This window comes from Sturnira hondurensis, unplaced genomic scaffold, assembly GCF_014824575.4.
Source record: "Sturnira hondurensis isolate 20B ecotype Veracruz unplaced genomic scaffold, ASM1482457v3 Scaffold0017436, whole genome shotgun sequence".
Classification (NCBI taxonomy): domain Eukaryota; kingdom Metazoa; phylum Chordata; class Mammalia; order Chiroptera; family Phyllostomidae; genus Sturnira; species Sturnira hondurensis.
In genome coordinates, this window is record NW_028090067.1 from 18,184,098 (window position 1) to 18,211,698 (window position 27,601).

General features: G+C 39.5%; 1 long non-coding RNA gene across 2 annotated transcripts in view; it reads left to right on the top strand.

Annotated features, from left to right (window-relative positions):
• Positions 1-27,601, top strand: part of LOC119002500 (uncharacterized) — a 90,326-nt gene that overhangs the window by 38,024 nt on the left and 24,701 nt on the right. Inside the window, exons 1-3 of one of the 2 annotated variants that reach the window (XR_005069748.1) lie at positions 16,147-16,435; positions 20,244-20,321; positions 26,746-26,836. This is a non-coding gene — a long non-coding RNA (uncharacterized LOC119002500). Of the gene's footprint in view, positions 1-16,146; positions 16,436-20,243; positions 20,322-26,745; positions 26,837-27,601 lie in introns of those variants that run through there. The other variant, XR_005069747.1, reaches the window with a different exon arrangement.

Genomic DNA, 27,601 nt, shown 5'->3' on the forward strand with positions numbered 1-27,601 from the left:
GTCAAATGTTTATTTTTTCCTCTGGTCCACACCATTGATTTGGGTCCCAGTTTCCTTCCCATCACTGTTGGTTCCCTGTGCATTTTCCTTTATTTCATTTTTCGTAGCCTTCATTTTTTACTCTATTTTGTGACCATCCTCAACCAATTCTGTGAGCATTCTGATCACCAGTGTTTTGAACTGTGCATCTGATAGGCTGGCTATCTCTTCCTCACTCAGTTGTATTTTTTCCAGAGCTTTGATCTGTTCTTTCATTTGGACCACTTTTTTTTTTTTGTCTCTGTTTGCCTGTTACATAGCAAGCGGTGGAGCCTTAGGTTGTTCACCAGGGTGGGGCAACCCATGTCACTGCATTGTGGCACTGTATGTGGGGGCGGGGTCAGAGAGGGAACAGTGCTGCTTGCTCAGCTCTCAGCTGGCTTTCAGTCACTTTCTCTGCTACCCACAAGCAAATTGGGCCCTTCTGGTGCTGATTCCCAGGTGGGTTGGCTTGTGTATGTTCTAGGACCCTGTGGGTCTCTCTAACGAACTCTCCTATGAGGTTGGGGCTTTCTCCTGCCACCTCAACTCCCACAGGTTTTTTCAGTCAGAGGTTTTGAGGCCTTATATTGCCCACGCTGGAACCCTGGGTTGCTTGGTCTGTCTCACTGCCGAGTTGTTCCAGTGTATACACATGTGGATGTGGGACCACCCACTCTGCCAGCCACCGCCTTGCCACAAGTCTTCTCTGCCCTGGCAGCCAATCTCTGCCCTTCCTACTGGTCTGGATGAATGTTTCCTCTTGAACTCTTTGGTTGTCAGCCTTCCATACAGTTCTTTTTTCTGGCAGTTCTGGTTGTTTTTGTTTTTAAATTTGTTGTTGTCCTTCTTTTGGTTGTGCAAGGAAGCACAGTGTATCTACCTACGCCTCCATCTTTGAGTCAGTTTGAGTTTTATTTCCAGTGACCATGTTATTTAACTTCTCTGCCCCAATTAACTTCTATATGAAATGGGGTTACAGTAATACTTACTTTGTGGTGGTGTCTTAATAAACAGATGTGCTATTACATGTAAAGCATTGTGATTGGCACGTAGTAGGCATTCAGTAAATGTCAGGGGTTACTATTTTCATATTTTTAAATATAAGATGCCATCAATTTTAAGACATGCCAAAAGAATGCTGCCAATTAGTTGTAAAATATAAGATGGCATTAATCATAAAATCTGTCTGTATTTCAGAGATGCTGACATGTAAAGAAAAAGATGTGCATTTCAGAATTGATGGAATATGATATTTTGATAGCAAATACTCAAGTACAGGAGAAAATATATGAACTATGTGAAAATTATAACAAAAACAAACAGTTTGAATGAGAACTTGGTGAAACAATTAAATGTGCGTTACCCATAGCTGCAGAGTTTGTGTATAATATATTGAAGGTTAAGACAGCTGTTTTACTTTTATTTCTCCAGAAGAAGTGATTGTGAACTGCAACTGAACTGCCCATGAGAGAGATTAAAATTTCCCAGTGGTGGTTACTTAAACAAAAAGTGTTCTTTAACATCAAATTGGTAGGCACTAGCTGTGTAAAGGACAGATGTTGAATGTATAACATAGTTCATAAAGCAGGAGTTTAATATGCAGCTAGAATAGTAGCATTCTTCTGCAGGTGTTTTTTGAAATGTTTTCAGTTTTCCTTCCACTCTGGGTTTTGATTACCACTTCCATGTAGTTGAGAGGAGATTATAGCTAATTTCATGTGAACTTGAAGTTGATCTGTTTTAGTTGGTCTCATTGCTGATGATACTGCAATATGTGTCTGAGCATGTAAGCATCAGCACTCTTTCCAAACATTTTGATTTGGTTAGATCGTCTCAAATCATTATAAAGCTACTAGGTAGAGTGCTGCATTTAATGATGTCATGCACCCTAGAAATCTTTACAATTATGTTTCCATAAAGAAGACTATACTAACTGTTATTAGGATAAAATTTTTGTTCTTTGGATTATTACAGTAGCTTCACTGTTCTTCCTCCTACCAATATATACTTTTATCAATTAGAAATAAATTAGACTACATATAATGGGAAATCTAACTTTGCTTTAACCAAATAGAGGTTAACTTTCTCTTACACTACATAAAATTGAGAAGTAATCCAAAGCTCTGCAGTCACTCCAATGTGGTATTAATGTCTCAGATTCCTTCTAGCCATCCTTAGATGTGTCTTTTGATAGTGGCATGGTCACATCTCTGCATCCCCCAACATCCCCACCCTCAGAAAGGAGTGGGAAAGGTGAGGCCTTCTCCCCTAATGATGTGTGTGTCATTGACCAGAGCCATAATGCTTGGCCACATCTACTCGTATTCATAAGAAAGGTTAGGAAATCTAGCTGAGTACGGGGTTACCCCAACCAAATCTATATTGCAATTCAAGTGTAGGCAACTACCAGGTTTTGCTTTGTGACCCTTTATTGTGTGGTGTATATTTTCTGAAAGCATATGACTCATTAATTTAGCAAACATTTACTGAGGACCTGCTTTGTGCCAAGCACTGTGAATATAAATGTGAGTAAGGTGTCCCGTTCCTGCCATGGTTGATAGGGAAGGTGGACATCAAAACAAAAAAAATTACAAGTATTGTAACCTGGAACCTTCACACTTAAGGGAGATGTGACTGAAAATTACAGAAGTTCATCCATGTCATCACCAGATAAGTAAGGTAATGACTGTAATGCCTCTGTACCCCTCTCATCCCCAACCCCAAGTATTTGTATTTTATTGAATTGGTTTTCTTAGAAACATGTAACTACCATGCTGACTTCAGAAAGCGCTTTCTTCCATGTTGAATGCATTGGTGTCCATAATAGATAGTCAGGGCACTTAGTGCCCTGATCGTGGCCAAACTTTTATGAGACTTTGGATTCCAGATCTTTAGACACAGGATACTACTGAAATGGTCAGTTTTTTCTCAGGAGGTCTGTGAGGACAGTTATCAGCCATAAGGAGTGGATTGGAATAGAGCTCAGCTATTACTGAGTGAAGTTTAAGAAACCCTTGCTGTTGTGGATGACTGGAGAAGAGTTTCTGTTAATCAAGGAAAACATGCATTTTTTGGAAGCATTCAGATTTCCTGCAGAGACATGATGTTTCATTAATTGAATGAACTCTGGGTCAAACTTGCACTGGCATTTAGGTGTGATATTGCTGTACCTTGGCAACTTGAATGAGTTTGGACTTGCAAGGCGAGTAGTGCAACTTGATCAGGATGTGGTCTGAATACTTGATGGCCCCCCATTACACCCCAGCCAAAACTGGCTCTACCTGTTGTGTCTTCTCAGAAAAGTTCCAATCTCCCCCTGCTGCTGAACAATTGTAATTTTTTAAATTCATGGCTTCCATAGGACGCTGGATATATGCCAACAAATGACTATGAAAAAAAAACAAGAAACATAAAACATTTAAAAATATTTGCTAGTCAAAAAAATGTCAGATTTTGAGTTTCAGTGATGGAATTGAATTGGTAAGCCCATACATTGGCATGTGAACTTATTTTCCCACAAAGCAGTTGAACAAATCTGTTAATTTATTTGAGCAGCTGTTAACATTATATCTGTTAACATTATTCTGAAAAGAACAAGTTAGAATGCCATTCCAGTGTGCTCCATCAGGATAAAAGCTTTGATAATGTCAGGAAAGGTTATCAGGAGTGACCAGTAGGGACCGGGCTTTAGGAAGGATATAATGAAGGAGGGTGAAAGACATCTTTTCCTAACCTGCTCCATCAGGGAAGTTCAGCCTGGCAATGGGTGGGGTATCTGGCAGCATCACTGGACCATCCTTCTATCTATCTGATTGAGGAGTTTGGACTATGTTCTGTATAGGCTAGAAAGCTTTAGAGGCTAGAGAAGTTTATGAAATAGAAAATGGAAAATTCCCCTATCCCACTCCTAAGAAGTACCTATTCTTGAAGTTTGCTGTGTATCTTGCCAGACTTTTCCCCGAAACTTTTATGTACTATATTATACATTTTATACATTCTACAGGGTTGGGCAAGAGTAGGTTTATAGTTGTGAGTATGCAAAACACAGTATTTATTCTTGTATCATTATTTATTAATTATTGTATTGTTTTCCATACAACTGTAAACCTACTTTTGCCCTACTCTGTATGTATATATATACAGAGGTATATATATATATATGTATACACATACACATACACACATGGTATATATATTTTGTATGCATAAACCAACAAGGGATTAAGCCATACATGTTTTGTGACAGCTCTTTTAATCTGTCATAAAAACATTCCATGTTACTTTTGCCTTTTTACTGTCTGCATAATATTCTGTCTATATTACCAGTCCCTAAGTGATTAACATTAAGGTTGTTCAGGATCACAAACAGTATAGAGCAGTAGCAATGAACATCTTTATACAAATACATTTAGTATTTTTGTAGAATTCTTCCTTAGAAGAAAAATAGTTGTTTGAAAGAAATGCATATTTTAAAATTTGGCAGGTGTTGTCATTTTATGCTGTAGCAAGGCAGTTTATATCCCACCATTAGTATTTGATAGTGTCACTTATTCCACATTCCAACATTATCTGTCTTAATCTTTGACAGCTTGCTAGGTGAAAACCAGTTTTCAGTATTTGATTTATGTTTTTATATGCTTTTTATTTTTTCCTTTACCAAAATGTGAATTTTTTGTCCAATTATCTATTAACAGGTTTGTTCATATTTTTCTTAACAGTATGAGAGAACCCTTTACCTGTTATGCATTACAAATATTTTTCTAGTATATCTTTATTTTATGATCTTTTTGGCCATAGATGATTCTTAGATTCTTACGTAGCAAAAGTTATTAGCAATTTTTTGTGCTTTGTGGGTAAAATTATTATGCTTTTATTTTAGGAAGATCTTTCTCATCAAAGATTATAAAAATATTTTTATGATGATTTTTTCTACTGTTTTTATGTTTTCTCATTGAAGTGTTTAATTTACTTGAAATCTTATTTTGTTGTGTTGAGTAAGCTGTATAAAGTAATGAGTATAGCTTCCACTCTCCACTCCACAATGACTAGCCAGTTACTCCAAAATCATTTACTGAATAATTCATCTTTTCTCCACCAATTTGAAGGGCTCTTTTAAGTGCAGTTTCCCATATATGGTGCTTTTTTTTTCCCTCTTTGACTGCTTAGAGCCCCAGTAGTGGAATCAACAAGATTAATTTTTTTTTTAGATTTCTGTTTATTTATTTTTTAGAGAGAGGAGAGGCGGGGGAGAAAGAGAGGGAGAGAAACATTAATGTGTGGGTGCCCCTTGTAGGTCCCCCACACCAGAAACCTGGCCTGCAACCCAGGCAAATGCCCTGACTGGGAATTGAACTGGCAACCTTTGGTTTGCAGGCTGGTGCTTAATCCACTGAGCTACACCAGCTGGGATGAGAATCAACAAGGTTAGAATATTGATGAGAACTGGTAGGACTAGAGATTGAACATTAACAAGCCAAAGGGTCGTGGTATCAGAAGTGAATGACATTTGGAAGAGCAGGTTTGGGGAAGAGTTCTTGTTTGATCAGTGGGGTTGGACATTGGAGGGACACTGTGGTAGAAATTTCTAGCAGATCCCCAAGTTGTCTGCTCTTCTTGGTCCATTTCTTCCTTTTCTGCTTTTCTCTAGACCACTAATCCTCAAACTTTAACCTACATCAGAATCACCTGGAGAACTCCTTTTTTTTTTCGAATATATTTTATTGATTATACCATTACAGTTGTTCTATTCCCCCCCTTCATTCTCCTCCACCCACACACTCCCTCCCCCACCATTCTCCCCCCCCCCTTAGTTTATAACCACGTATCTCAAGTTCTTTAGATTCTGTATTTCCCCCACTATTCTCGCCCTCCCCCCATCTATTTTCTACCTACCATCTGTGCTATTTTCTGTGCCTTCTCCCCCCTTCTCCCCCTCCCACCCCCCTGTTTCTAGCCCTCCATGTGTTCTTCATTTCTATGGTTCCACTCCTGATCTAGCTGTCCTCTTGGTTTGCTTTTGTTTTAGGTGTGGTTGTTAATAACTGTGAGTTTGCTGTCCTTTCACTGTTCATATTTTTCATCTTCTTTTTCTTATATAAGTCCCTTTAGCATTTCATATAATAAGGGCTTGGTGATGATGAACTCCTTGAACTTGACCTTATCTGAGAAGCACTTTATCTGTCCTTCCATTCTAAATGAAAGTTTTGCTGGATAAAGCAATCTTGGCTGTAGGTCTTTGGATTTCATGACTTGGAATACTTCTTTCCAGCCCCTTCTTGCCTGTAAGGTCTCTTTTGAGAAATCCGCTGACAGTCTGATGGGTACTCCTTTGTAGGTGACTGTCCCCTTATCCCTTGCTGCTTCTAGGATTCTCTCCTTCATTTTAGTCTTGGCTAATGTAATTATGATGTGCCTTGGTGTGTTCCTTCTTGGGTCCAACTTCTTTGGGACTCTCTGAGCTTCCTGGATTTCCTGGAAGTCTATTTCCTTTGCCAGACTGGGGAAGTTCTCCTTTATTATTTGTTCAAATAAGTGTTCCACTCGTGGCTGTTTCTTTCCCCCTTCTGGTACCCCTATAATCCGGATGTTGGAACGTTTCAAGATGTCCTTGAGGTTCCTAAGCCTCTCCTCATTTTTTTGAATTCTCATTTCTTCATTCCTTTCTGGTGGGATGTTTCGTTCTTCCTTCTGGTCCATTCCATTGATTTGAGTCCCAGTTTCCTCTCCATCACTATTGGTTTCCTGTGCATTTCCCTTCATTTCAATTAGTTTAGCCTTCATATGTTCTTCTAATTTGTGACTATAATCTACCAGTTCTGTGAGCATCCTGATAAACAGTGTCTTGAATTGTGCTTCTGAGAGGCTGGCAATTTCTCGGTCGCTTAGAGTTATTGGCTCTGGGACTTTGAGTTCTTCTTGCACCATCTTTTGGGCTGTTCATGCCTGTTCTGTAGCAGGATCAGAGCCCTAAAGTGTTCACTAGAGCAGGGCAACTAAGTCGCTGGGTTGTGATGTTGTATGTGGGGGCGGGGTCAAAGAGGGACAATGGCTTCCTGCCTGCTGCCTGCCGCCGCGGCCTGGCACCGCAGCCACCACTGTCACCGGGCCCATGCATTTCATCCCACTGCACATGAGTGTGCCACCACCGTCAGCCCTCCACCACTGGGTTCGCCCCCTGGGGCCTGTGTGGTCTGTCTCACTGTGTGCGGATGTGCAACCCCGGTCAGTCTGCCCCACACCCCGACTGGTTCCGGGCTGCCTGCACGCCTAGGTCGGGGGATCTGTCCTGCCCTACCCAGCTCCACTGCTGGCTCCACCTCTCTTACCGTCCCGTTGAACAGTTCATAGTTATCGGACTTCCGTATAATTCCGTTTTCTGGTCTTTGGGTGTGTCCTAGTTCTCCAAACCTTTGTTGTGTTCAAACTTGGTTGTGGGAAAAGGCACAGTGTTTTCACCTATGCTTCCATCTTGGCCGAAGTCCCCTGGAGAACTCCTTAAAAACACAGAATGCTGGCCCTGACCTTGGAGTTTCTGGTTCAGTAGGTCTGGATAAAGCCTGATCATTCATATTTTTATTAAGTCCCGAGGTGATGCTGATGTTGCTGGTGTGGGGACCACACTTTGGGAACCACCCAACCAAGTTCTCTTCACTTACATCTTAGATTATTCTAATGGTCTGTAGTTAGGGTTCTTTTTCCAGTTTCCTGGCCCTTTGACATCTCTTGACACAATTTAGGATTATATTGATGAAAATAGAAGTTGAGAGAAAGGAATAAACCTGAAAGACATTTCAAAAGAAACATTAATGGTCTTTGGAGACTAAGTAGATGCGAGGGGCTAAGGATCAGAAAGTAAGGAACAGAAAGCAAAAAAAGCATTTTCTAAACATTGATACCACATTTACTCTTTCTAAAAACACTTCTTTCATCTTAACTTCCTCTTCAGAAATCTGCAAGTGAGATAAATCTAAAATGAAATTTATTTGAATAAAATACAACTGACAGCTGACACCCAACCAATGTGGTTTCTCCTGTTTTATCTAAGTCAAATCTCATTATGACAAATGGCTTTGCAAGTAGATCTCTGCATTACCAAATACTTTCAAGCCTGAGCCAATGACCTACTTTAGTGTCCAATTTAACCATTTCAGTTCAGCAGACTAATTTGGATAGCATTTTAGGACTTGTAGAATTTAATCTGAAGTATATTTGTATAAAGAAGTGTTCATTTCTAAGGGTTAGTTAAAACCCTATTTGGTAATTCTGTTTATTGTACATATATCATTATTCTTTTATCTCATTGTACAGCGTGCCTTCTGTATTTACCTTTTTATTATGCTTGCTGTTTGGCCTTAAAAAGGGAAGGCATTATGCCAAATATTCATGTTTGCAATTATAAATGCAGAGAAGCCAGAGTGTGTGTTTGTACAGGTGGGATGAAATAAACAGATGACAGAGAAAGCCAGTTTATCAAGATCATAGTTTGTTGCTCCTGGATTGGAAAATGAGTATAGAGATGGCGCTTTGGGTTTTTAAGATACTCAGTAAATGCCATTTTTATTTTTAAAAGCTGTCTTTTATTGTTGTGCTTTATTGTATTGTTTGATCCCATGTGTGGGTTGAGTTTTTAAAGATGTAGGGATTACAGCCGGTGGTAAAAGAGGGCCGAACACTTGCTTTTTAGAAATGACTTTATTCAAGTAAATTTACACACCACAAAACCCACCCATTTTAGGTATACAATTACAACATTTTAGCAAATTTACACAGTTGCATAATCATCACAACCCAATTTTAGAACATTTCTACCAGCCCAAAGAGACCTTTTTTGCCCATTTGCTGTTAAACCTTGCTCCTACTCCCATCCCCAGGCAACCACTAATTTATTTTCTGTCCCCATAGATTTGCCTTTTCTAAGGTTTCATCTAAATGGAGTTATACAATATGTGGTCTTTTGTGGATGGCTTCTTTTACTGAATATAATGTTTTTGAGGTTCACCCGTGTTATAGTGTGTATTAGTAGTTTGTTCCTTTATATTGTTCTGTGGTTTTCCAGTAGGTGGATATACCTTAGTTTATTCATCAGTTTACCAGTTGATGGACATTTGGGTTCTTTCCACTTTTGAGCTATTATGAACAGTGCTGTTATGAGTATTCATATGCACAAATGTTTATCAATGATTCCATAAATTATTAATAACCAAATGAGAAAATTGGGAAATTTCATTGTAAAATATTTTAACCTGAAAATAAAAATCTTATCTTAGACCTTATCAGATTGCATTTTTAATTACATTAATTCCTTATATCTCTTACAGCCCTTTTCAGACTTGTAATTCAACAATAATCCTGTTGTTTTTTTTTTTAAAAAAATATTTTATTTATTTATTTTTAGAGAGAGGGGAAGGGAAGGAGAAAGAGTGGGAAAGAAACATCAATGTGTGGCTGCCTCCCATATGTCTCCTACTGGGGACCTGGCCTGCAACCCAGGCATGTACCCCAACTGGGAATTGAACCAGTGACCCCTTGCTTCACATGCTGGTGCTCAATCCACTGAGCTACGCCAGCCAGGGCTAATCCTGTTGTTTTCAGGCAGTAAAGGGTCACATAGTAGAGATTCACACTTTAAACAGATATTTTCATGCTCATTATCATTTGAGCCATAAAACAACCTTACAATAAGTATTATTACGTGTTCCTCATTTGTTGCTACCAGAGGGAGTCTGTGCTTATATTCTAAGGTAGTTGCTGTAGGAATCTCATCAAGACTAAATGTTCCCTGACTGGTGTGTCTTGGTTGGTTGAACTTCATCCCACAAAGCAAAAGGTCACTGGTTCAATTCCCAGTAAGCACACATGCATTGGTTGTGGGCCTGTCCCTGGCTGGGGCAACTGATCCGTGTTTTTCTCACACATCAGTGTTTCTCAGCTTTGCTTTCTCCCTCCCTTCCCCTCTCTCTAAAAATAAATAAATAAATAAAATCTTTGTAAAAAAAGCCTGTGTGCTTCCAGTTTGTGGTGAGCATACAGGAAAGGGCAGAACTGAAGGACTACTCTTGTTTGTGACATAGATTCAAGTTTGGGGTCTTTGTAGTTTATTCATTCCACAGATAGCCATTGAGCATCTAATATTGTACATGCCAGACACTGTGTTAGATGGGGATTGAGATGTGAAAGATTTAACTCTTAAGAAATTAAGAATGGGATATCTTTAGAGGAAAAGATATCTAATTGAGGAGGGGTTTGAGTGGGTAGGGAGAAGGTTATCAGTATATTATTGATAATAATAATAGCTCATACCAAGTTAATAATAATACTAGATAATAATATTAGCTAATGCCTAGTACTTATTCTCTCCTAGGCATGTTTCTGGCACTTTGCATATATTTTATCATTTCATCTTCATAACAACTCAGCGAGGCAGGTAATACTTTTTTCCTATTTTGCAGATGAGAAAGCCACAAAACTAAGGTTGCTAAGTTGACCAAGGTCACACTACCGGTAAATGGCAGCTCTGGAATTTAAACTAGGCAGTATGTCTCCTGAAAAGGTCTCAGAGGAGTTGACACCCCCACTGTGTCTTGAATGACAGTTTGTACTTTGTCTGGAAGAAGGATGATTGGGGTAGGTCCTCATGGTTTTCTAAACAGAAATATCACAAGTAAAGGTAAAGAAGAGGGCACAGAGTCGAGAGTGAGTGTGGCAGACTACTTTTGAGGAAAGGTAGATGGCAAGAGATGAGACTAGAAAAAGACAGGGCTAGACAATGAAGGGCTGGAATGCCACCTAAGGAAGTTGGGTTCTATAGTCTAGTTTTTAAAGTTACACCGAAAACCTTTCCTCTTTGTATTTTCTTTTCCTTTTTGGCATTCATTCTTTTGTTTCTTTCTTTAAAAAAAATAGAACATGTCACACAACCAGAAAAGTATCTAATATACAAATATAAAACTTAATTATTTTAAAATAGCTACTTTCTGTGGTCAAAAAATAAGGTGTTGCTGGTACTCAGAAGCCCCCTCTTAGTGACCTTTGCCATTATAGTTTGGCTGATTTTTAACACAGAGCCACATGCCCTCAGATAAGTTTTATATCTGGTCCCTATGTTTGCAATATCCATTGTGTGAATTTTTTATTAATTTGAATATGAGCCCTCAATGGGTTTCATGTGACCTGCTTTTTCATTTTCTTGAGGCTATCTTTTAATGAACCAAAGTTCTGAATTTTTGTGTAGTCGTATTTATCTGTTGTTTTTTTTTTTATAATAGCTGCTTTTTGTATCCTGTGTAGGAGATCTGCCCTTACCCCTAGGTTATGGAAACATTGTCCCATATTATCTTATAAAAGCTTTATTATTTATCTTTTACATTTAGGTGTATAGTTCACCTAAAATTGATTTTTGTGTAATTCTTAATTAACTTCTTAGTGATCCTCTGCCTTTGAGACATTTTTAAATATTTTGTCCAGATTTTCTGGCTGTGCTCAGCATTGGTTGGTCTAAATTACATACAGGGTCTGGCACAAATAACACCCCTTTTTTATTATAAAATATTTTATTACAAAATCATTAGCATGTAATTCTGTAACATAACAATATCACATCATTGACATTTTAGGTGAAATGTTCAAATTAAAATTATAAGTTGTTACTCCCATATTCTTGCCTTACCAACTACACTCAAGCAGGCATTACTTCTGCCGGACCCTGTAGTTTACCACCCTCAGGTCAGAAATCTCTTCCAAAGTTTTAGTTTCGCTTTGACTTCAAAATGATTCGTTCTGTAAAAGGACCTTAATAAATATGTTTACTACAAAAATAAAATTTAAAAGACTGAGAAAATAGATTCTTAGTTTTTCCTATTTTTCTTTTTAATTTTAGAGATCAAAAATAGAAGCATGTTTCATCTGTGTTTCTCTCAGTTATAAAATATTGTTAGACAACTTAAAGCTGGTTATGTAAAATGAACTGCAGGATACGTATACTGACTGCAGGATAACTTTACAACATTAATAGTAAAATTTTAAAATGAAAAGTGTCCCACTGAACTTTGACTTCGATGAGAAAAACAGTTTAACCGTTGTTAGCTACCTCTCTTTCTCTGTCTATTCGTATTTTTAAACCTCTTTTTTGGCCAGAGATGGACTGTATGCAAACCCCATCCAGAATGCTTTTAGTTTGTGCCAGAAAATAGGAAGAAAATGTTTTTAGTTTATGGCAACTAGATCCATGACATATGATGCTCCAGGAACTGTTTTTACAGTGCACAAGATGCATGCGAACGGAGTAGCAAACTCACATGATTATTGGCAAGGAAAAACTGGCTACGTGGCTGATGTTAAATTTGCTTTTTAAACAGCCAGATCAAGAAATGTCTGAAGAATTTGAGACTGTAGCTGTGAGATGATTTTTCAGTTAGTAAAACACAGACTCTGGAAGCCATGGCAAGACAGTTTCTTATGAGCCATTTACAGCTTCAAGGAGGAGAGCAGAGTGTAGGCGCCAGAGAGGAAAACCTGACGTGGCCTTCAGGGAATGTTGCTGGGGGAAGTACGCACCACCACGTGGTGAGGGAGAGGTTCCTTGTCCTGCTGTCACCAGAACTCCACCTTGCCCTGCCATTTCTGTTGCTGAGGTTCACAAAGGAGGTCACCTTGGTTGTAGCCAAAATATTAGGAGTAAAAGTGTACATATGTAGAAGTTATGGCTTTCAAGCCACACACTTCCTTCCTGCCCAGCCCTTGCTTATACCATTGCTTTCTCTTTTAAAAATAATTAGCCAAAGTGTGTTCCAAGGATCTCTCCTCCACCTCCCCATCCAGACCCTTTTAGGGGAGTCTGAGGTCACAACTATTTTATTAACACTAAGATCATACCTGCCTTTTAAACTCATTCTCTCATGATCATGCAGTTTTCCAGATGCTACTTGACATCTGAAACTGCAAAAGATTAAGTGCAAGTCAGAAATGAAGATACAGCTCTTGTCTCTTAAACCAGATTTTAAAGATATTTGCAAAAATGCAAAACAGTGGCGTATTCCTTAAATTTGTATCCTTTAGAATATTTTTAATTTTAAAATGTTTATTGGTATTTTTAAATGAATACTTACAAGTAAATATTTTAAATTTTTACTTGTATATATTGCTTAAATTATATAATGTTATGACTTGTACTTTTTAATATGGTAAATACTGAAAATTGTAATTCAAATATACAAAAGCTTTTTGGGGTCCTTAATAATTTTTTAAGAATCTAAAGAGATCCTAAGACCAAGAAGTTTCAGAATCACTGCTTTAAATTCTGCCAATTCCAGTTGAAATCCTAGTTTCTCTCTGAAGTCTGCATAGATTGTATAGCTCACTGTTTTCACTGCATTACCCAAACTTCTGCCTCACACAGCTTAGTGCTTAGTTTTTGTGGAATTACTTGCTGTGCTAGTTTTCTTCTCCTTATCAATAGTGTAAGACCTCTGAGGACAGCGATACCTTAAATGAGAGTTTCTTGAGACATCCATGATATATATTGCTGAGCGCAGCAAAGAAAAAGTTGGTAATGGTTATTCATATTATTATTATCTTCAATATCAATATTAAAGCTTCCCAAACTCACCAGTTATTGAAGAACCAATATGCATTTAAAACTTTTTTTTAGGGCCCTGGCTGGTGTAGCTCAGTGGATTGAGCACAGGCCTGTGAACCAGAGGATTGTGGTTCGATTCCCAGTCAGGGCACATGCCTGGATTGCAGGCCAGTTTCCTGCAGGCCAACTCCCAGCAGGGGACGCACGAAAGGCAACCATACATTGATGTCTCTCTCCCTCTCTCCTTCCCCTCTAAAGATAGATAAATAAATAAATAAATAAATAAACAAAACCTTTTTTTTAGGATTTTATTTATTTTTAGAGGGAAGGGAAGGAGAAACCAGTCAATGTTTGGTTGCCTCTCATGTGCCCACAACCCAAGCACGTGCACAGACTGGAAATTGAACCGGCAACCCCTTGGCTTGCAGGCCCACACTCAGTCCACTGAGCCACACCAGCCAGGGCCATTTAAAACTTTTTGAACATTGTCCTGGCTAGTGTGGCTCAGTTGGTCGGGCATTGTCCTGCAAACTGAAAGCTTGCCTGTTCAGTTCCTAGTTAGGACACATGCCTGGGCTGTAGGTTTGGCCCCCAGTCAGGACACACATGAGAGTCAACCAGTGGATGTTTCCCTCTCTTTCTGTCTCTCTTCCCCTCTTTCTAAAAGTAAATAAATAAAATATTTAAAATAGAAATAGGTATTTGATCAAAAACTACATAAAATTAATATACCATATGGAAAAAATAAGGTTTTTTTTATCATAGATCATCAATAAGTTGGCTGCAAAAGCTGAGTATATTGTTTAACTTTTATGTGACCAACACTTGCAGTAAAACCTGGCCATAGGCCCCTGCTCTGAAAACAGAGTATAGTGCTGGGTGCTTAGTAAGCATTCAGTAAAGCTGGTTGAGTTGAATCTGCTATTTCAGGAGCTGTCTCTTCTATTCCTCTAGCAGGCAACTGTTAATCTCCTGCCACCCCACCTCCACCTCCAAGCGATTTGCAGTTGTGTTTAGGTCTTCAGAGGTAGCCTTACCTTCTGAAGCCCTTCCTATTAAAGAATTGACACATTTTGTCTTAGACTAAGCTAGGGCATTAGTTAGCTGACCAGGTGGATTGGTATCTGAAGGTGAGGCACATGCCTTTTCCTTCATCCCTGCTTCAGAGTGATTTTGTTTTCTTAGGCAACACTCTGGTTTATACGAAATAAGAATAAATTTAACATCTTTATGCCAAGGTTTTGCTATTGACCCCAAAATTTTCTTCCCAGCTTCTCCCTGGAAGTCTCAGGGCCCCATGCAAGTAGCACACTGCACTGAGACCCTAGCATTACTTTACCATAATATTCCTAGAACAGAGCATGACACCTGGCAGGCGGCTCATTCACTGAATGAATGAATGAATGAATGGTTATAAGTTATAAGCAACATCCTTATTTGAGTAAACTAAGAACATTATATTGAGTTGACTTTATTTTTCCTCCCCAAATGACTATTTATTCCATAAGAGTTTATTGGGATATCCTTTGTACTAGTATTTTTGTAAATGATGGTGATACAGTGGTAAATCAGACTTAGATCCTTTAGTCTTCAGGAAGCTTATAACCCAGTAGTATAAACAATATACACAAGCATAGTGGAAATATATACCTAGTACAGTTGCTATCTCAGAGGAAGGACCCATCCGCACCACCTGTAGTAAGAGAGAGAAATCAAGAAAAGCTGCATAGAAAAGTTTTCCTAAGCCTTCATCTTGAAGGTTAAGTAGTTTTCCCTGTGAGTGGGAAGGTAGTCCAAGTGGAAACAGCATATACAAAGTTACAGGCACATGAAACTATGTGGTGCTTAAAGCAATGTAGTTACGTGAGATGAAGTTGAGAGATCAGCAGGTACCAGGCCTTGTATATCATGCATTGAGAATTGGGTTTTATCTTGAAACTGGATGAGAGACATTGTAAAGGCAATGTGGGTTTGCACTTTATAAAAGTAATTCTAATGGCAGTGGAGATGGGATGGGGCCTGAGGGTAAGAAAGCCAATTGGAAAAAACAGTTGGAATAAATTTGGTGCAAAACTATGGCAAAACTAAGGTAGTGGCAATAAGAATGGGAAAAAAAGAATGTACATAGTGAAATATTTATGTTTGGTGAAAGAAAGATGCCGATGGTGGTCCCATGTTTTTTCTGAGTGGGATGAGAGTATTGCAGAGTGAGGCAGAAGGAGGATTCAGTTTGGGGGAGGATTATTTTAGTTTTAGCTGTGTCCTGTTTTAGGGACCCATGGAGCATGAGGTGGAGAAGTCTGTTGACATTAGGTAGTTGTGTAGATGGCTTTGACAATTGTAAGAAAGGTCAGCACTGGGGAAGAGGTTTGGGAGTCATCAAGATTCAGGTAGTAGTTAAATCTATGGGAGAGAATAAGGACATGTGTATATAATAAAAAGAGATAGGGAAGGATGAACTCCCAAGGAACATACCAGTAATGAAAGGACAGACAGAGAAAGACTATCACGCAAAAGAGACTAGTAAGAACTGGTATAAGAGGTAGTTTGGGCCAATGAATTTGGCCCTCCTTCAGGATCAAGGGACTAATTATGTTCCATGTCATTTGGGGCATCAGAACTAGACTCGGTCCTTGGAGCCAGAAGTTGATTCTGGTTCTCTCTCCACAACCTCTCTCCTCACAACCCCTATGTTACAGAAGCAGCAACTCCTTGCCCAGCACCACCCTGCTCATGAGGGGAATCTGAAAATCAACAGTATTGACAAAGGCCTTGGGCTGGTTGAAAACTCAGGCAGACAGGAGACCCAGCCACAGCCAAGAGACCAGGAACTAATAGAAGGTACCCCTGGCCCAATGGCTGGATCTACATTATCCTTAATATCTATCCAGTTAGGAAAGGAGATCCCAAATGATAGTCTCAGGTCATTCTGATTTTTAAATGCCAAAGTTAAAACAAAACAACTGAATAATATCCATTGTACTTGGCAACTGGAAATGATAGGGAAAGAAATAAAATTTCAGTGATTAATAAGTGAATGCGAATGACTTCATTGAGACCACAAATAAATACTTAAAAAAAAAAAGCTTCACTAGGAGAGGAGAGAGAAAGGGAGGACACAAAAGCTCGAGGAGGTTACAGTGTCAAGGGGGCTGTGTGTAGGAATGGGAAGGCTAGAACATTTTTACAGAATTTCCAAAGTGTCAAACTGAAGTAGAAGTGACCTGAAACTGCGAAGATCTTGGAACAGCAATAACTCTTGTGTATTAGTGTATAAACCCATTTGCCTATAGCCATGCTCCTTAGTTGTTTGTTATTATTATTTGTGTTAATAGGGTCCTTCTTGCTCACTTAGGCTGGGTGTACTGCATATAGAGCTGGACTCGTGGTGCCCTCCTGGTCCATGCTTACCCCCTGGGAAGACCTTCCTCGCCTCCTTGCTGGTGTTTGCTCCTCCTTCACACCTGCTGCTTCACTTACGACATCTTTTCCTGACATTGTGTTTAAACTTGGGCCAGTTAATGACAGCTAATGACATAGGCTGTCAGGGTTTTCAGTGTTATTTGTGACTCAGTTAAAAGTTTTTAGTATATTCTCAGTAGTCTGCACCCCAGGAATTATGCTTGATGTTAATCAGAAAAACAGTGGTAAATTCTGGGAAGACCCGTGTTGGGGGAGAGAAGACAGCCTTATCCATATTGAATTTTTTGAAATGAGAATTAAATTTAAAAGAATCATGCTAAATAATCAAGTTTGAAAATTAAACCCTACCATATCAGAGGTAATATTAGTAAATATCATTTATCAAATACATATTTCTTTTAACTTGCCATACTTCCTAGGGAAGATTCAGTTCTAATTACCTTCTGTGAGCAGGTGCTTGACTGTGGAGGAACTCCTGAGATCTACTTGCAGTTTAGCAGGTCCCAGGGGTTGATTTAATCCAAAATTCACTGAACCTTCTCTGCCCTGGTGTGAATTCCAAGGCTGACCCGGTTACTCTTCAAGAAAAGAGAGAAGACTGGAATTGTCCACAAAGGTTACTTCTGCGGCTGTGCAGGATCAGATGGTCAGATTACAGTGTATAGTTCCTAACATTTCAAAATGATGTTTTGAAATGGAATCTGCCACTACTCGTAACTTAGGAGGAAAATAGTGCTGTAGATAACTTCAACTAGATCATTTCAAATGTTGATTTTAGAATTAAACTTTATGTTTATCTTGAGTATGAGTGCATCTGATACAGAGGTATACAGCCCTGCAGAGAAAGTAATGGAGCTGGTGTCCAGAGTATTTGGAATAGTGCCCATTTTCCCTTGCCTCCCTCACCTCTGCTTAACTCCTTTTCTCTCACTGAACATCAGTGTCTGGGACTCTGGGACCAGCTGCCAAGCAGGCAAAGGACTGAGCTGGCCACTGTGTCCTAAGCTTGTCTGTTAACAAGCTCATTATTACATATAATACACATTATTATATGTAATAATGAGGTACTTCATGAAGCTGCTGCAGAGATTTAGACTACTGATAAGACCAGAGAAGCAGTCCTGTTTAGCCTGGGCAGAAACTAATCAGGATAGAGAACTGAAATTTGGTCAGGGTTGTTATCTTGATAGTCTGTGGTTGACAGAAAAATTAAAGACTCCAGTCTGTTGCTGAGGTGCTGAGGGTCACATAAAACTGCATAGCTCACATCCTCTGTGAGGGCCAGACCCATCTTGGAAGTTGCAGCTAGCTTCTTCCACTTTCCCCAGTGCCATTTAATGGGCAAACATCCATGCTGACGTATTTATTGAGTTATGGAGATCATGTCAGGAGTCAGTTTGGCTATGTTTATTAAACTCCTGCTCAATACCAAATTCAAAAACTTGTAGGACTTAAATCATTCTTCCTGTCAAGGAGCTCCTGTTGAGAGAAGGAAACAGACCCATGGCTATTACCAATGTTATGTGTCATACCTCAGAGGAGGAACACTTAGTGCAGCCAAGGAGAGTGCAGGAAAGTTCAGGAGACAGCGCCGCTGGAGGCAGATCTCAAAAGAGGAAAGGAAGGGAATTAGGCAAAGGGCCCTGAGCTATGTGCATTCAGTGTGAATAGAGTGTGAAGTGACAATGCACCTAAGAGAGATCTTGAATTTTCCCCCCTGGAGGTAATGGGTAGCTCTTGAATGAATTTTGGCAGTCACATACTGAGAGGTCAAATGCACTTTTTAGAAGATTGCTGGGACAGTGGTGTGTACAGTAGGAAGATAGGGATAATAAAGTATTACTGATACTCACTATAACACAATTCCATCTGAGATTTATTTCTTCAAATACTGTTAAAAATAAGTGAATGTAGAGGTAATGGACAGATAGAGGGCAGCAAGGTGTTTTCAAGTTTCGCTAAAGTACCACCTCACATGTCATGAGAGACTAAAGCTGTAATTTACAATCTGTAGCCATGGGGAATGGAATGCACTTTCTTGGACAGAAACATTGATTGTGAAACTAAGGAGCCAACTTCCAAATGGTGAGACAGGTTTCCTGACAGTGTGGATGCTAATCACAAAGAAGTTTCTGCCAGCCTTGTCTGGCATTGTTTTTCCCACCTTCTCACACACACACAAACACACACACGCACATGGGGCCAACCTTGAAAAGGATATCTTTCTGACATTTGTTTTTGCCATTGTAAAATGAGGGGACAGGCTTGGGATCTCTAAATGTCTATTAATAAATGGCTGTCATTTCATATACATACTGATACATTTATATACTTATAGGTATATAAATATGTATTTCATATGTATTGACACGTCCCATATTGAAATAAACATTTCACTACATTTATTGGCAAGTTGCTGTGATCTGATTTGATTTTGAAGAGGCTTTTCTAGTCTCTTATTTGAGAATGGATTATTTGAGAATGGATTAGGGAGGAGCACGAATAGGCTGCGGGAGGCCACCTCAGAGGACTCTATAATTGAGAAATGATGATGGCAATGAAAATGAAGACTTGGGGGTGGATGTGAGATATGTATTGTGAAAACAGAAATGACAGGACTTGCTGATGTGCTACGAGAGGACTGGGGTTAAGTGCAGAATTGAGGATGAATCTGAGGTTCTGACCAGCAGCTGGGTAGGGGATGGTGCCCTTGATTGAGGTAGTGGAGACAGAGAACGAGGTCTAGGTGGGGAATGAAGAGGGCAGTTTGGGATGTGTTGAATGTAAAGTGATTAGGAGACATCCTCATGTCATGTGAAGAAGCTGAAAAGGCAATTTGGTATTTTTCTGGCAGAACAAATAAGGTAAAATAAATAATATAGGTGTAATGTAGGTTTTATTGTTTCTTCAGGAAGTATTATAGTTCACATTCTTAATAACCTCTTGCCTTAACTGAACACATGGTTGATAATGCCCTTCGCTAAGTGTTTTATGTATACTTTATTTAAGTTTCCAGAGAACCTTCTGAGGAAGATGATGATATTGCTCCCAGTGTTGAATGAGGAAGCTGAGGTTTGACAGGTTAGGCCATTAGCCAGAGTCAATAGCTGGTAGATGGAGGAGTCTGGATTGGTACTGGGCTGCCTGAATTCTAAACTTGTGCTCTACCATTGTCATGGTGTGTTTCTATGAGCATATGGCTCATTGTATTTTTCTCTCTTTCCAGGGTTTTGGTTTTTGCACTGAATGTAGTCTAGATTCATCTTCATTCACGGGCGTGTATTGCCCCAGGGTACTGTCAAAGGTAAGTTTTTAGTATTTGTATCTACTCGGTATTGACAACAAAAGGAGAGAGTGTTCAACTTAAAAAGAAAAGCACAGCCCTGGCTGGCGTAGCTCAGTGGATTGAGCGTGGGCCTGCGAACCAGAGGATCGCGGTTCGATTCCCAGTCAGGGCACATGCCTAGGTTGCAGGCCGGTTCCCTGCAGGCCAGCTCCCAGCAGGGGACGCACGAAAGGCAACCATACATTGCTGTTTCTCTCCCTCTCTCCTTCCCCTCTAAAGATAAATGAATAAATAAAATCTTTAAAAAAAAAAAAGTACATTTTACCCTGGCTGGTGTAGCTCATTTAATTGAGCACAGGCCTGCAAACCAGACGATTGCGGTTCAATTCCTAGTCAGGGCACATGCCTGGGTTGCAGGCCAGTTCACGAGACGGTTGACTACGGTTGACTCACGAGAGGCAACCGTACATTGATATTTCTCTCCTCCTCTCTTCCCCTTCCTCTCTAAAGATAAATAAATAAAACATTTGAAAAAAAAAGAAAAGAAAAGTACATTTTGACATCATTGCTGCTTTCAGGGTTCTTACAGAAGGGTATTTAAAATGTTCATCACATTAGCCCTTTGCGTTTCTGCTCTGGTAGGTCCCTTTAAAAAGTACTTGTATTTACTTTTTTATTATTTTTTTAAAGATTTTATTTATTTATTTATCTTTAGAGGGGAAGGAGGAAACACCAATGTATGGTTGCCTTTCGTGGGTCCCCTGCTGGGAGTTGGCCTGCAGGGAACCGGCCTGCAACCCAGGCATGTGCCCTGACTGGGAATCGAACCGCGATCCTTTGGTTCGCAGGCCCATGCTCAATCCACTGAGCTACACCAACCAGGGCTAAAAAGTACTCGTATTTAGATTGATACTGACATTTGGTGCCTCATTCTTTTATAAACCTGAGATTTGTTATTAGGATTTAGCAGTTCCACAGTTTTATGTGAGTGTATTCTAGCTTCTCTGCCCCTAGTCTGTCCCTGCTGCAGTCTGTAGTCCACGTTACTGCCAGAGTCAGCTTTCTGAATGACAGATTTACTCATGTTTCTCTTTTGCTTAAACAGCTTTCATGGCTCCAAGTTGCTACATATGTCATGCTATAAACCCCTTCAAAACCTAATTGCAATCAGCATTTCTTTTTTACTGAACCCCTATCTGCAAGCTTGTTTCAATATCTCAGATATTTTATTCTTTTTCACATCTTTGTGCCTTGATTGATACTTTGCACTTTGCTTAGAGTTTGGAAGAGTAGAGAAGAATGTGATGATCCTCTCTTCCTTCTTGTATCTGTCCTGTTGTCCCCTTCTCCTAGACTCTCACAGAATTTCTTTTTCATCTGTTCTAGGAGCACCTGTTATTATTACAGTAACAAAGTCTTCATTATTTTGCATTAGAGTTATTTACTTCTATTATGTCGCCTTTACCAGTCTATAAACCCTTTGAAACTTCTTGGAAAGGAATTGCTTTTTTAGTGCCTGTTGGCTGCTCCTAAATTTAATCCTTATAACAACCCCTCCTGACCAGTTTTTTGGATGAAAATAATGCAGATTAGAAAGTTAAGTAACTTGCACATGATTACACAGCTAGTAAATGTCAAAGAGTAATGATTTTGCTCCTTCAAAACCAGTGCTTATTATACTATACCACATTAGCCCGGCACCATCTGGCATGTGATGGGGACACAGTAAATATTGTTGAATCGATATCTATTGGCAGTTCAAGTGAAAAGAACTTTAGTTGATTAATTCAGTCATTCTTACATAGAAATTTATTGAGTACCTATTAAATACAGGTACACAATTTTACGTAAACAGTGATCGTAGAGTTCAATAAGATACAGTGACTGGTATCAAAGGATTGACAGTCTAATAGAAAAGGCATCTGTGCAAACAAATACATCCAGTAAAGTTATAGATCCTATAGAAGGATACAAGCAGGATCTGCTGGGGACACTGAGAAAGGAATTATCCATTCTACCTAGAGATGGATCAGGAAATACTTTCTAAAAGCTGTGTCTTACTGAGGAGTATCAGGAGAGAGAAAAGCAGAGAGAGTAATAGGAGCAAAAACAATAGAAACCTGAAACAATCTGGCATATTTTTGAAACTATAAGTAGTTCAGTATGGTTGGAACAGAAGGAACAAGGAGGCCTGGCCAGTGACACTGGAGAGACAGATGAGGACTGAATTCTGGAGGGCTTTGAAAATATTGCTGTATTTGCCAACTTTTAGAGGAGACCTAGCACAGATGCTGTATGACATTACTCATATCTGGCCGTTAACATTTGTTGAGTACTGTCCTGTGTATGCTGAAGCACTATGCCAGGTCACAACTATCTGTCGCTTACTTTGTATGGCAAACTGATGACAGCTGGGAGGTGAAATGATGTGCTGAAGCAGAAATGAAATGCTTTTGTTATCACATCATCCTTGATGACTTTACCATTACTTGTTCACTCCTCCAGTTAATTTTCACATAAGTGGACTTTGCCTTGACTTTTTCATCACTCCATCAGCACCTATACACTGGACCCTGTGTCACTCCCCAGGTGGAACCCCTAGCTTAGCCATATGCTTTTGCGTTGCCTGATTCTATTTCCCTTCTGTCAAAGGACAATAAAGCTGACTTAGAACCTTGGACACCACTGTAAGCTATGCCTTCAAAAAAGAATGTCATCAAGACTTTTTTAAGAAACACATTAAAAACATTAAGGGTAATTCTAAAACAACAGAATGAAAGTAAATTAAATAAAGGACAGAATAAAAAATAGGTATTGATGTGACATATAGGAAGTAGGCAGATTATATGGTATTAATCAGGAAAAATTTTTAGAAATACATATTGACTGGATATTAGAGGGTAGAAATGTGGATTGGTGGAGGGAACGGATTTCAAATGGGGTATGGACTGCACAGGCAGAAATTAGCCAATTGTGGGCAGAGGATGGAAAGGTTTGCCTGACTAGAGTGGACTGTGTGCATTGGACATAACTAGGAGTGGAACTGAAAAGCGTGTGAAGTAAAAGTGCATCAATATTACGGTAATGGAATAATTGGGAAGATAGGACTGACAGAAATGAACTTTGTTGTGAAGTAGGTAAGTTTCAGATCTAAGTTAGAGTTGGAGAGGATCCAATAAATAATATTCTGTTTCCTGCCTAAGTTCTGAACCAATAGAAATAGAAGGCAAAGGAGTAAGGCAGATGGAGATCAAAATTTCACTCTTATTGTAAGTTGACATAGGAGAACTGGCTCATTTTTTAAAAATATACTTTGATTGATTATGACATTACATTTGTCCCATTCCCCCACTTCACTCTCCTCCACTCTGCACACCCCTCCCCTACCATTCCCTGCCTTTCGTTCATGTCCATGTATCACAAGTTCTTTAGATTCTGTAGTTCCCATAGTATTCCTGCCCTCCCCCCTGTCTATTTCCTACCTACCATCTGTGCTGCTTATTTTCTGTATCTTCTCCCCCTTTCTCCTCCCACTCACCTGTTGCTAACCCTCCATGTGATCTCCATTTCTATGGTTCTGCTCCCAATCTAGGTGTCCTCTTAGTTTGCTTTTGTTTTAGGCGTGGTTGTTAATAACTGTGAGTTTGCTGTCCTTTCACTGTTCATATTTTTTATCTTCTTTTTCTAAGATAAGTCCCTTTAACATTTCATATAATAAGGGCTTGGTGATGATGGAACTCCTTGAATTTGACCTTATCTGAGAAGCACTTTATCTGCCCTTCCATTCTAAATGAAAGCTTTGCTGGATAGAGCAATCTTGGCTGTAAGTCTTTGGATTTCATGACTTGGAATACTTCTTTCTAGCCCCTTCTTGCCTGTAACGTCTCTTTTGAGAAATCAGCTGACAGTCTGATGGGCACTCTTTTATAGGTGACTATCCCCTTATCTCTTGCTGCTTCTAGGATTCTCTCCTTCATTTTAATCTTGGCTAATGTGATTATGATGTGCCTTGGTGTGTTCCTTCTTGGGTCCAGCTTCTTTGGGACTCTCTGAGCTTCCTGGATTTCCTGGAAGTCTGTTTCCTTTGCCAGACTGAGGAAGTTCTCCTTTATTATTTGTTCAAATAAGTTTTCCACTCCTGGCTGTTCCTCTTCCCCTTCTGGCACCCCTATAATTCAGATTTCGGAACGTTTAAAGATGTCCTGGAGGCTCCTAAGCCTCTCCTCATTTTTTTTTTAAATTCTTGTTTCTTCCTTCTTTTCTGTTTGTTTGTTTCATTCTTCCTTGATTTGGAAGAATCAAGGTCCACTCCCTTGATTTGAGTCCCAGTTTCCTTTCCATCACTATTGGTTTCCTGTGCACTTCCCTTCATTTCAATCAGTTTAGCCTTCATATGGTCCTCTAATTTGTGGCTAAAATCAACCAATTCTGTGAGCATCCTGATCACCAATATTTTCAACTGTGTATCTGAAAGGCTGGCTATTTCTTGGTCACTTAGACTTACAGGCTTTGGGGCTTTGAGCTGTTCTTGAGTCATAATGCTTGGTCTCTTCTCACCTTTTATGTTTGAGGGGCGGAGCCTTAGGTGTTCATCAGGGGGACCACCTAAGATGCTGGGCAACCCAGATGCTGGGTTGTGACGCTGTATGTGGGGGTGGCGGGGTCAGAGAGGCGAAAAAATGGTACTTTGCTCTGCTCCACTCTCTCTCAGATTTCTGTCCCCTCTGCGGCTTCTCACAAGCAAATTGGGCCCCTCTGGTGCCAGTTCCCGGGTGTGTGGGCCTGTGTACTCTCCAGGACCCTGTGGGTCTCTCCAATGAACTCTCTGTGGGCCTGGGAGCCTCTCTCGGCCCCTCGACCCCAAGAAAGTCTTCCCAGTTGGTGCTTTCAGGCTCTAATTCCCATCGCTGGGGCCCTAGCCTGCAGGGTCTGTCTCACTGTTTGCTCCTTTGCTTGGTTTATCTGCTCGCGAATGTGTGACCACAGTCAGCCAGCAACCCTGAGCCCTCACTTGGTCTGCCTGTCGCCACCCTATGCCCGGGATCCACCAACCACCTCTGCCTCTGCCTCTGCTCCTGGGTTGGTTGGACCCAACAGTCTTTCCAGCCCAACCCGCTCCGCTGCTGACTTCACCCCTCTTACTGGTCTGGCTGAGTGGTTTGTTGTTGTCAGACTTCCATACAGTTTAGTTTTCACTGTTTTGGCTGCGTTTTTGTTTGTAAAAGTTTGCTGTCTTTACATTTAGTTGTGGGAGGGGGCACAGTGTTTCCGTCCGAAGTCTGGACTCAGGTCTTATGGCTGGTTAGTGAGAAGCCTTCATCAGAACCAGATTGCCAGGCCCCTAAGCTGCTACATTCATAGAGATTTCTCTGCACACAATAAAGATACACCGTAAAGCATCTTTTAGGCTTTTATATTTTGTAGCTGTGAACCTTTTAAAGAATTTGAAACATTTAAAAATATTCATACATGCATTATAATGGAGATTTGTTTGGTGTCAGTTTGAGTAATGAGTCCTTATTAATTACATATTTCATGAATTAATTTGAATGTTGCATAAACTGATAGTTTTCTTTTGGTACATTTTAATGAATGACACTTCAATAAACTTTTACTTGGCTCATTTTATTCTTAGAGGAAAAAATTACTATTTTATATTGTCTTTCCCTTTGAATAGCCTGTTCTCATATAAAAATAAATTAACTGACATTAAGTTTATTAAACAAATTTTCTTAAAACAGGTAGGATCAATCATTAGAGTGCACCTTAATTTCAGTTAATAAAATGCCATCAATGTTGAACATAAATTATAAATGCAAGAAACTCAGCAATTTAAATAGCCTACCTTAATATCCAGGCCATAGGGCTGGCTACTACCATGTAACACTGGTCTGCATAGGTCAGTATTTGTACTGTGTGAATTACTGAAGATTTTTACTGTCACCTCTACTAAAAGTCAAATAAAAAGAGGAAAATTGTCTATAAATGTTCAGTACTCTAATATCTTAATCCTTTTCTATCCATCCTCTCCTAAGGTTGGGAAAACCCCCTGTCTACCTCAGATACATGTATATATACAGACAGACAGACAGACACACCCGTGTTACTTAGGGCCATTGCTTCCCAGTCTCTGTGGTCTTGGTAATAGCATTTTTTAAGATTTTAATTATTTATTTTTAGAGGGGAAGGGATGGAAAGAGGGAGAGAAATATCAATGTATGGTTGCGTCTTGTGCGTCCCCTGCTGGGAACTGGCCTGCAACTCAGGCACGTGCCCTGACTGGGAATTGAACCGTGCTCCTTAGGTTCACAAGCCCGTGCTCAATCCACTGAGCTACACCAGCCAGGGCTTGGTCTTGGTAACAGAATTTCATTTTAATCTTTAAAAAAGCAAATATTGGAGCAGAATTCCTTATGTATTTTTTTCTTCCTACCTCTTTTAGGCAGTATTTGTGTGTTCCTGCAGAGTTTTGCACAGAGTCTGTTCCCATGCAAACCAATGAGGGAGAAGTATCGGAAGAAAGCAGTTCCAAGGTCAGTGAATTACTACAGGTGCAAACAATTTGAGTAGAATTTGAACAACAGAGGCAGTGGATGAGTAGAGTGGGTATTTTGTTTCAGGTGAATTTATAAATTAGATTAATTTAAGTTAAACCTTAACTTTAGATTGAAATTTCTTTCTTCTCAATATCCATTTTTGTTATGCTACATGAGAAATTTAAAACAGATTTTACTGAACTCATAGAGAGCTTAATGATTAATTTGTAGAATACTGGCACTTTATCTTTTAATGTTTTGTTTATGTAAGTAAGATACAAGGTCTTTCCAGAAAGTATCCAGCCATGTGTTTTGAAAAATAGAGACATTTATTGAGGAAGATACAAAATATAAGAAATATTGTACATAGGACAGTGATGTCTCAATCCCCTTCAAAGTAGGCACCTTGGGACCTCACATAGTTCTCCCAGTTGCAGTGAGCTCTGCCTATCATATTTTACTGAATCTCATCAATAGTCTGAAATCTCTTCCCTTTCAAAGGTGATTTTAGTTTTTGGAAAAAACAGAAGTTGCAGGGCACCAACTCTGTGCTCTGGTGGGGGCTGAGTCACCTGGGTGATTTGATGTTTTGCCAGAAAACTCTGCCCGAGATGTGATGCGTGAGTGGTCATGTTTTTGTGATGAAGCTGTCAGTCACCATTTGCCCATATGTATGGCCTTCTGAATCATCTGAATAGTTTCTGCAGAAGAATGTTCAAACTTAATGCAAAATTTGATGTAGATTTGTTGCTTTACTCTTTT